This window comes from Dermochelys coriacea, chromosome 9 (genome assembly GCF_009764565.3).
Source record: "Dermochelys coriacea isolate rDerCor1 chromosome 9, rDerCor1.pri.v4, whole genome shotgun sequence".
Taxonomy (NCBI): domain Eukaryota; kingdom Metazoa; phylum Chordata; order Testudines; family Dermochelyidae; genus Dermochelys; species Dermochelys coriacea.
The window spans coordinates 77,570,528-77,578,589 of NC_050076.1; positions in this window are offsets into that span (position 1 = coordinate 77,570,528).

Sequence of the window (8,062 nt, forward strand, 5' to 3'; positions counted from 1 at the left end):
CCTTACTCATGAACAGAAACCTGATTTTGTTGAGGCTTTGCCACTCATAGCGTTGTGAGTCTCTTCACTCATGAAGATAAATATCACATCAGAGTGAAGCCATCATATGTTCTGTTCCTTAACAAAAGATCTGCACCTCATGTGCAACTTATTTTACTACGAGTACATAAAAAGATAACAAATCCTTTTAACTGAAAATGGTTGTACTGTAAGCTGCTGTTATGACAGGTGTTCTGTCGTATTTCTATTTTTGACACTTCAGGTTTAAAAAGGATTAAATACAAAAGCCACCTGCACTCTACAAAAAGCCCACAGGAGCTGAAAGAGATAACCCTTCATTCTCCATCAGGGTTTTTTATTTAGGGGGGTCATGTCATTTCATTGTTTAAAACAAAGCAGAAATGCAATGTAACTGATGGCAATAAATTGGGGGTGCATTCTCACCCAGCTACATATAAGAAGGCATTAATGGACTGAAATTTGGTATGTAAATTGCCTTTAGAATTAAAAATATTCTTTAAAAAAGTCTTCAAATTGAAGAAAAGTAAACACATTTTTAGGTATCATACAAATACAATCAAACACTTTGTGGGAAAACTCTACCCAAAAATTAACTGGAGACATGAAAAAATTGTCAGTAATGTATGCTGCACATTGAAGGGAATTTATTCTTGTTAGCAGAATCATACAATTGTATTATATATTTTCCACTAAACTATATCCTTTTGATTCAAATATAGCTCTGCATGGCTAACAAAACTCTACTGAAACATTCACCAGGCTCTCCTTAACTTTTCATCCCAGTTCTGCAAACTTCTCCAGCTCACTGGCTTCATAACACAGACTTCACAGAATAGGCTACTTTGTAGACTATTTCTCAGCTGTACCTGTAAATGAGGATGTACTGTGTGTGAAGTGTTGCAGACCAATAGGTCCACCTTTAATGCCATATTAACAGGTATAGCTATACAATATGCAAAAGAAGCAACATTGTGCAGCAAACTGGGAGATACAAGAATCGGACTAAATGAGAGTTCTTATTACTCAGGCTGCCTGTAAAGTTTTGTCTACAATGAGAAAATTAACCAGTGCTGATCTGAGTTTAACAGTTTGTAGACAAGCACAAACCATGTTCAGTGTTGTTTCAGAAAACGCGGTCATACAATGATGAACTGGTTTGCCATTTTCGAGGCTTGCAGTTAAACCAAGTTCAAGCTGCACTAGTAGCTCAATTGCATTGTCAGCAACAGGTAATTTTCCTTGTGTAGACAAGAGAGGCTGGAGATTGCAAATACCTGTAGTGGTAGAGTGCAGGTCTTGTCACATGGTTGCACTACATTCCAGGTGATTTGTGCAGCAGTTAAACAAAGTATCCACTCTCTGGGCTAAAGGTGAGACACCAAGTTGCAGTTGTTCAAGCAAGTGAAGCAAAAAGATGTCCACGGATAAAGGGGTGGGGTTAACTCCACTCTCCTTCCCATTTAGGGAGTCCAAGAGGACAGGCCTTTGCTCAGCCCTTGGGTCAGGGGGTGGAGAGACACCTGATGTCAGTCTAGAACAACCCCCACCCTGGTCAACGCACAGAATGGTGTTGACGAGCCATGGAGTGAGCCGCATCCAGCCCACCTCAGCCAGAGGGAGAATTACTGGGCATGGAGCCATTGAGGGTGGTTGTAGGGGGAAATGTAAATGAGAGGAAAAAAGGGGGACCTCAGAAGACACCCCACAATGCAAAGGTAAAAAACAATATGCATCCACCAATGTGTATCTGGTCAGTTCAGCAGGAGAGATCTTGATCTTTTGGTGTTTCTTGGGTTTCCTCTAAGAATAATGTTAGCAATGTTTATTTTGAATTGCCAGAAGAGATTCTAGACTTAATTCAACTCTGATGAAATTCCACTGACTTCATTAGAACTACATCAGAGGCTAATTTGACCCTGTTTATCATTCCCGGTTGCTGCTTGTTCTGAAGATTTTTGGGAGTTTTGGAATCTCTTGTGGAGTTTTATCTTGTGAGTCAATTGCTGTGTGGGCAGCAGAGTTCCTATCCAGTCTTGAATCTGAACACAGTAATTAGAGGATTTGTTTTTTCACTCTGTTGCTTAATCAGTAATCACCTCTTCTTCTAAGTCTCCTTCAAACTTGCCCTTCTGGTAAACAATTCCACAGTTTTCAGAGTAGCAGCCGTGTTAGTCTGTATTCGCAAAAAGAAAAGGAGTACTTGTGGCACCTTAGAGACTAACAAATTTATTAGAGCATAAGCTTTCGTGAGCTACAGCTCACTACAGAGGAAAATGGACTCCTGTGACTCTCCTCTAAATGTAAATAGGTTCTTTTCTCTTTAACTTACTTTTCTGTTGTGCTTCAAAAAGAATCAAAAGAAACCTACAACCTTTTATGAAGAGACAATCAATACAAATTATATCCATAAACTCCTTAAAATAATAATAATAAGCTTTTTGCCAAAAATATTAATCCACTCCCACAGCAACAAAGAAAAACACTCCAATCGGTAATGGGAGTAGGTGGAGTGAACGACACTCAGTAATTACTATACAGAAACAAAAAGAAAAGGAGTACTTGTGGCACCTTAGAGACTAACAAATTTATTAGAGCATAAGCTTTCGTGAGCTACAAAGCTTATGCTCTAATAAATTTGTTAGTCTCTAAGGTGCCACAAGTACTCCTTTTCTTTTTGCGAATACAGACTAATATGGCTGCTACTATGAAACCTATACAGAAACAGGCAGTGCTTAATTTGTAATGAAAAGGTGCCGGACTCAAGCAATTAGGTGCTGAGGCTCAAGCAATTATTTTACATTCATAACTGATGTGGCAAGTCCAGAGGTGGTGGGTCTATGAACTGCCAAGCCTAGAGGTGCCAGAGCTCAGCCGTGGCAAGCCTTGGCACAAATTAAGCACTGGAAACAGATATCCTCAGTAATAGTTACATCTGGAGCGGGCCAGTAATAGGCCAAATTCATTCCAGTCCATAGCTTCATTGAAGTCAGTGGAAGTAATCTTCCCTGACAATAGCTCATATTAGAGACACAATGTAGGTGACTAATATATTTTATTGAACAAGACTTCTGTTGGTGAAAGAGACAAGCTTTTGAGCTTACAGAGAGCTCAAATTCAGGTCTCTGTGTAAGCTTGAAAGTTTCTCTCTTTCACCAACTAAAGTAGGTCCAATAAAAGACATTACCTCACCTTCCTTGTCCATCTAATATCCTGGGACCAACGTGGCTACAACAACACTGCAAATAGCTTATATGGGCAGCTTTCACCACGATCACTTTCAGATTCTAAAAATATGGATGGAATGCTTACTGGGAGTCTTGGATAAGTGAGAGAAAGAGAAAGGGTCTAGAGTCCCTAGTTAGGGAATAAATAGAAAGAGAACCTATCAGAGCCGGCCAGGAAGAAAGAGTGAGGGGATGAAGCAGGAAAGAGAAAGAGGAAAGGCCTGGAAAGATGGATAGAAAAGGATGGGAGGTAAAGACAGGTGAAACCTCGAATGTCTGGATAAGCATAGATTGAATCATCCATATTTATTGAGGCTTATTTGTAGCAAATCTTTGAGGGTCTCCCATTGCTACACTTACAAGTGTCCCTTTAATTTTCAGTAACTGGCAAATGCAAATTAATCATTGTTTAACATTTTGCTAATTATTCCACTTCTAAGGACTTTCAAATTATAGCTATATCTTACATTTTAAAATGATTATTATTGTGAATTATTATAATAAACAATGTGTATTATTTGTTTTGTGGAAGCACCTAGAGCTGGATTGAGCTCCCACTGTGCTGGGCACTGTACAGATCTATAAGAAACATTAGCCACTGCATGTGTAATGTGCATTATGAATGCCAATTCCATACTGATTGAATAAGCAGTCTGAGACCTAAATATCCGAGGCCCCAGTCCAGCAAAGCATTTAAATACAACTTAACATTAAGCATGTGAATATGCCATTGGAAAGTTTAGCATGTACTTAAGAGCTTTGCCAGACTGCAACCCTACTCACCAGTGTTTTGTTTGAACTATAAAAATAAATATTAATCAAGATTATGTATTTATATAGCATCTTCTACTCAAAATCTCAGTATTTTACAAACATTAACAAATGGTGCATTATACTATCTCTGTAAGGTAAGAAAATGTCTTCATTTTATAGATGGGGAAACTGAGGGAAAGGGTTAGAATAAGTAAGAGTGAGTTTTAAGGCATGTGTCCTAAAGGGTTTCTAAAAATAGTGTAAAAACCCCTTCACACTAAAGCAGTTTTAACACTGTTTAGGCTGACCAAAAAGGATGGGCCAAACCCCATTCAACTGTTTTTAAAAACCACGCTTTCACTTAGATAATGACAATGTTTACAATCATCTTAAGAAACTCAGTTCCCATCCCACTGTGGATGGTGCCAAAGAAAAATGAGTTAGAAAAGCAGTAATGCTTCTGGCCTACAATGCATAATAAAATCGGTTTTATGTATTTTATATTGCAATGCTACTCTAACATCACAAATACCAGTTGGATTAAAGAGATAATTTAGATTCTCTTGAATTTCAAGGGGATAAAAATGATCTGAGAGTAAATACCAGTAAAACTAGAAATAAGATATTTGGTAGAAAGAAAGCCCAAGATAATCTGGAGTTTGAAAAAACAGATGATAGAATCATAGAATATTAGGGTTGGAAGAGACCTCAGGAGGTCATCTAGTCCAATCCCCTGCTCAAAGCAGAACCAACGCCAACAAAATCATCCCAGCCAGGGCCTTGTCAAGCCGGGCCTTAAAAACCTCTAAGGATGGAGATTCCACTACTTTCCCAGGTAACCCATTCCAGTGCTTCACCAGCCTCCTAGTGAAATAAAAACTGGTCTAGTTATCGTGGGATTTTGTTGACTCCAGGATTGGATTAGAGTCAACAAATTGGGACAGTTTGACTACAAAACTTTTGTTGAATCAGATAATTCTACTAGGCATTGGTTCCACTTTCCTTCAAAGTGCTAAGAGGTGGCTTTGGAGATCTTTCACATTAAAGTTAGATCCCCAATGTTAATTAATACAATAGTTTGGGGCTTTAAGGTCACCAGAGAATTGAATTTCCTAATGCAGTGGTCAGGGGTCCTGGGCCCTCTCGGGGGCCGCAAGCAGATTTCAGAGGGTCCACTAAGCAGGACCAGTGTTAGATGTGCTGGGGCCCAAGGCAGAAAGCTGAAGTCTCACTGCATGGGGTTGAAGCCTGGAGCCCTGAGCCCTGCTACCTGGGGCTGAAGCAGAAGCTTGAGCAATTTAACTTCACGGTGCCCCCTGTGGCATGGGGCCCTGGGCAACTGCCCTGCTTGCTACCCCTTAAAGCTGGCCCTGGCTTTTATATGCAGAAAACTAGTTATTTTGGCACAGGTGGGTCACAGAGTTTTTATAGCATGTTTGGGAGGCCTCAGAAAGAAAAAGATTGAGAACCCTTGTCTTAATGGACATGTTCCTCAGCATGGGCTTGACTGCCCTAATGCTATTGTCTGTTGCAAGTGCTTTACAAAATTTGATCAGATTAATTGGTGTAAACATCGCTTCATCTTGGAGTAGGATTTGGTGGCTGAGTAGAGAGAGATTATTAGGCGTGTGTCAAGATGAAAGATGGGTGAAATGGTTGGATAAAATAAAAAATTATTTAGCTGAACATTGCCCATTTTTAGAAATTAAACTTTGTGGAAATTCTGAAATGTTGAGATAAATGATTTCTTTACATTTGGTTTCAGGCATAGACTGGAAGTAGAAATGCCAAATAAAATCTCACAAGGAATTTTGTGAGATTTCCTCCTTAGTTTTGCAAGAAGTTTGAACAAATTTCAAGAAGGCCTTTTGGAGGCTTAGCTGAGCACTGAACTTCTTGAGGTGCACCCATCTCAAGTTATGAAGAACATGGAATTTAGGGAGTGATCAAGTTGAGATATGCAAAGAAAAGTCCAGATAAATTGCTTGTCTCTCTTAGTTTTATTATTTTGGAATTTTGCTGTTTTATCAAGAAATATAAGAGTATTCTCTCTTTCAGACAAAGACAATAGATGCTGAAGGAGAGATAGATAAAGCCAATTTGGGTAAGAAATACTAAACATAAAGAAATTGTACTACATAAAGGTTATGCAAATTATTCATATAAAATATAAAATTCCAGATTAAAAGTAAAGTACATGAAAGTGAGGCTTTGTGCAGGTCATACAGTTGCTGCAAAAGGAAAATGAACATGGCAGTGGTACCTTTCTGTAACAAGATTTATCTAACCTGATTTTGGAGCTGTGTTTTTTTTTTACAAACTTTGAGGGAACATGGCCATCTATGTCTGCCTTTTGGAATGCACCATTCATTTTGTTTACGCTTATTTGTAGGCATTAATGATTGCAGTATTTGCATAGTAATTAGTTCTGTTTAATTATGATTAACTTGTTAGGATGGCTCAGTGATCTAAGCATTAGATTTTAAATACCTAGACTCCTTGCTGGAACCATAGGGTCAAATTCCAGCAGGATTGACTCAGACCTTCATCAGTCTAAAGTAGAGGAGTACCATGTGGCTTGCTCTGTGAGGATCTTTTGCATGAGGCATTGAACACCAAAGTCTTGTCTGCCCTGAGTGGCCTTTAAAGATCCCTTCATGAGAAGGGGTGTCACAGATATATTTTGTCAAAATTTCACCCCTCCTCTACATTGTTGTGCAGCATGGTACCCTTCTGGTTGCCACCCACCCATGCCCAAGGTGTCTGCTTTTCACTGGTGAGTGATGTGATACCTATATATCTATGTCTTAGTAACTTATTATATATTGTGTGTGTATACTGACTACCTATATATATACTAATATACAATACTTAGAGCGCTACCAAATTCACAACCCTGAAAAACATGTCACATACTGTGAAATCAGACCTCCTGTGTGAAATGTAGCTATTGGAGGTGAGAGGAAGGGGCAGAGCTAGGGGCACCCCAGCTGGGGGCTCCTACTGTTTCCAGGCTCCAGCTGCTAGTCCACCAGGTTGGGGAGGGACGGGACTTTCTCTTCCCCTGCACGGCCTCTCTTGTGAGGGGAGATCAGACCTACCTCCGGGGACCTTCCCCTCCTGCAGGAAGCTCTGCAGCTGCGCTGCCTTCAGAGCCCAGCTCTGAGAGAAGCACAGAATGAGGGTGGAAATCACGCCATTCCCCCCACAACCGCCTTGTGACCCCATGACCTCCTTTTGGGTCCAGCCCCCCATGCTTGCACCATGAAATTGACCAATTTTAAAATCCTCTGGCCACGAAATTGACTAAAACAGACTGTGAATTTGGTAAGGCCCTAACATGATACCAAAGAGCAATATCACTCTCAATGAGTGGTGTCTTCCGCCTGTTGTCTTGTCAGGACAGGAACCTTGTCTTCATATTTGCCTGTAAAGTGCCACATGCAATTAGGGCACTATATAAGTAAATGATACTGAATACGGATGAAAACGTTTGTAAAACACTCCTGCATGGGAGGAAAGTTGCTCAGACAGGACACTGGGGACCTTGTGAGTGGCTTGTAGGGCAGGTGGAAGGCTCAGAACAGTATGCACTCCTCAAGGCAGGGAGGAGAAAAGCCAAACATTTGTTTTATTAAACTGTTAAACACATAGACAAAGGGTGTTGTTACATAACTAACGGTTTGTACACCTACCTACCTGCTGAGGGTTTCCCATAGCAAGCCAAGTAAAATCAATGGTGACAAACTCCCTAGGGGACTTCATGGAGTCTCAAGCCCATCTCCCTTTGGGGTCAAAACTCTGCTTGGAGCAAGGTTTTCTTTGTTATTAATTTCCCCTTCTGGGGGTGGGGTGGGGAGGGCGCAGGGGGCAAAAGGGGTGGCCGTGGGGGGCTGTCAAAGGCCTTCCCCAAGGAGGAAGACGGCAGCACTTAGGCCCTGGTTGAGAGCAGCAGCTGACTGTCCTGGGCCGATCCAGGCTGGGACGTGCAAACAGGCGAACCCCCTCCCCCGCAGGTGGGTGTCTCACAGCGCGCGCTAGGGGAGCCCCGCCCGTGTCAGCAG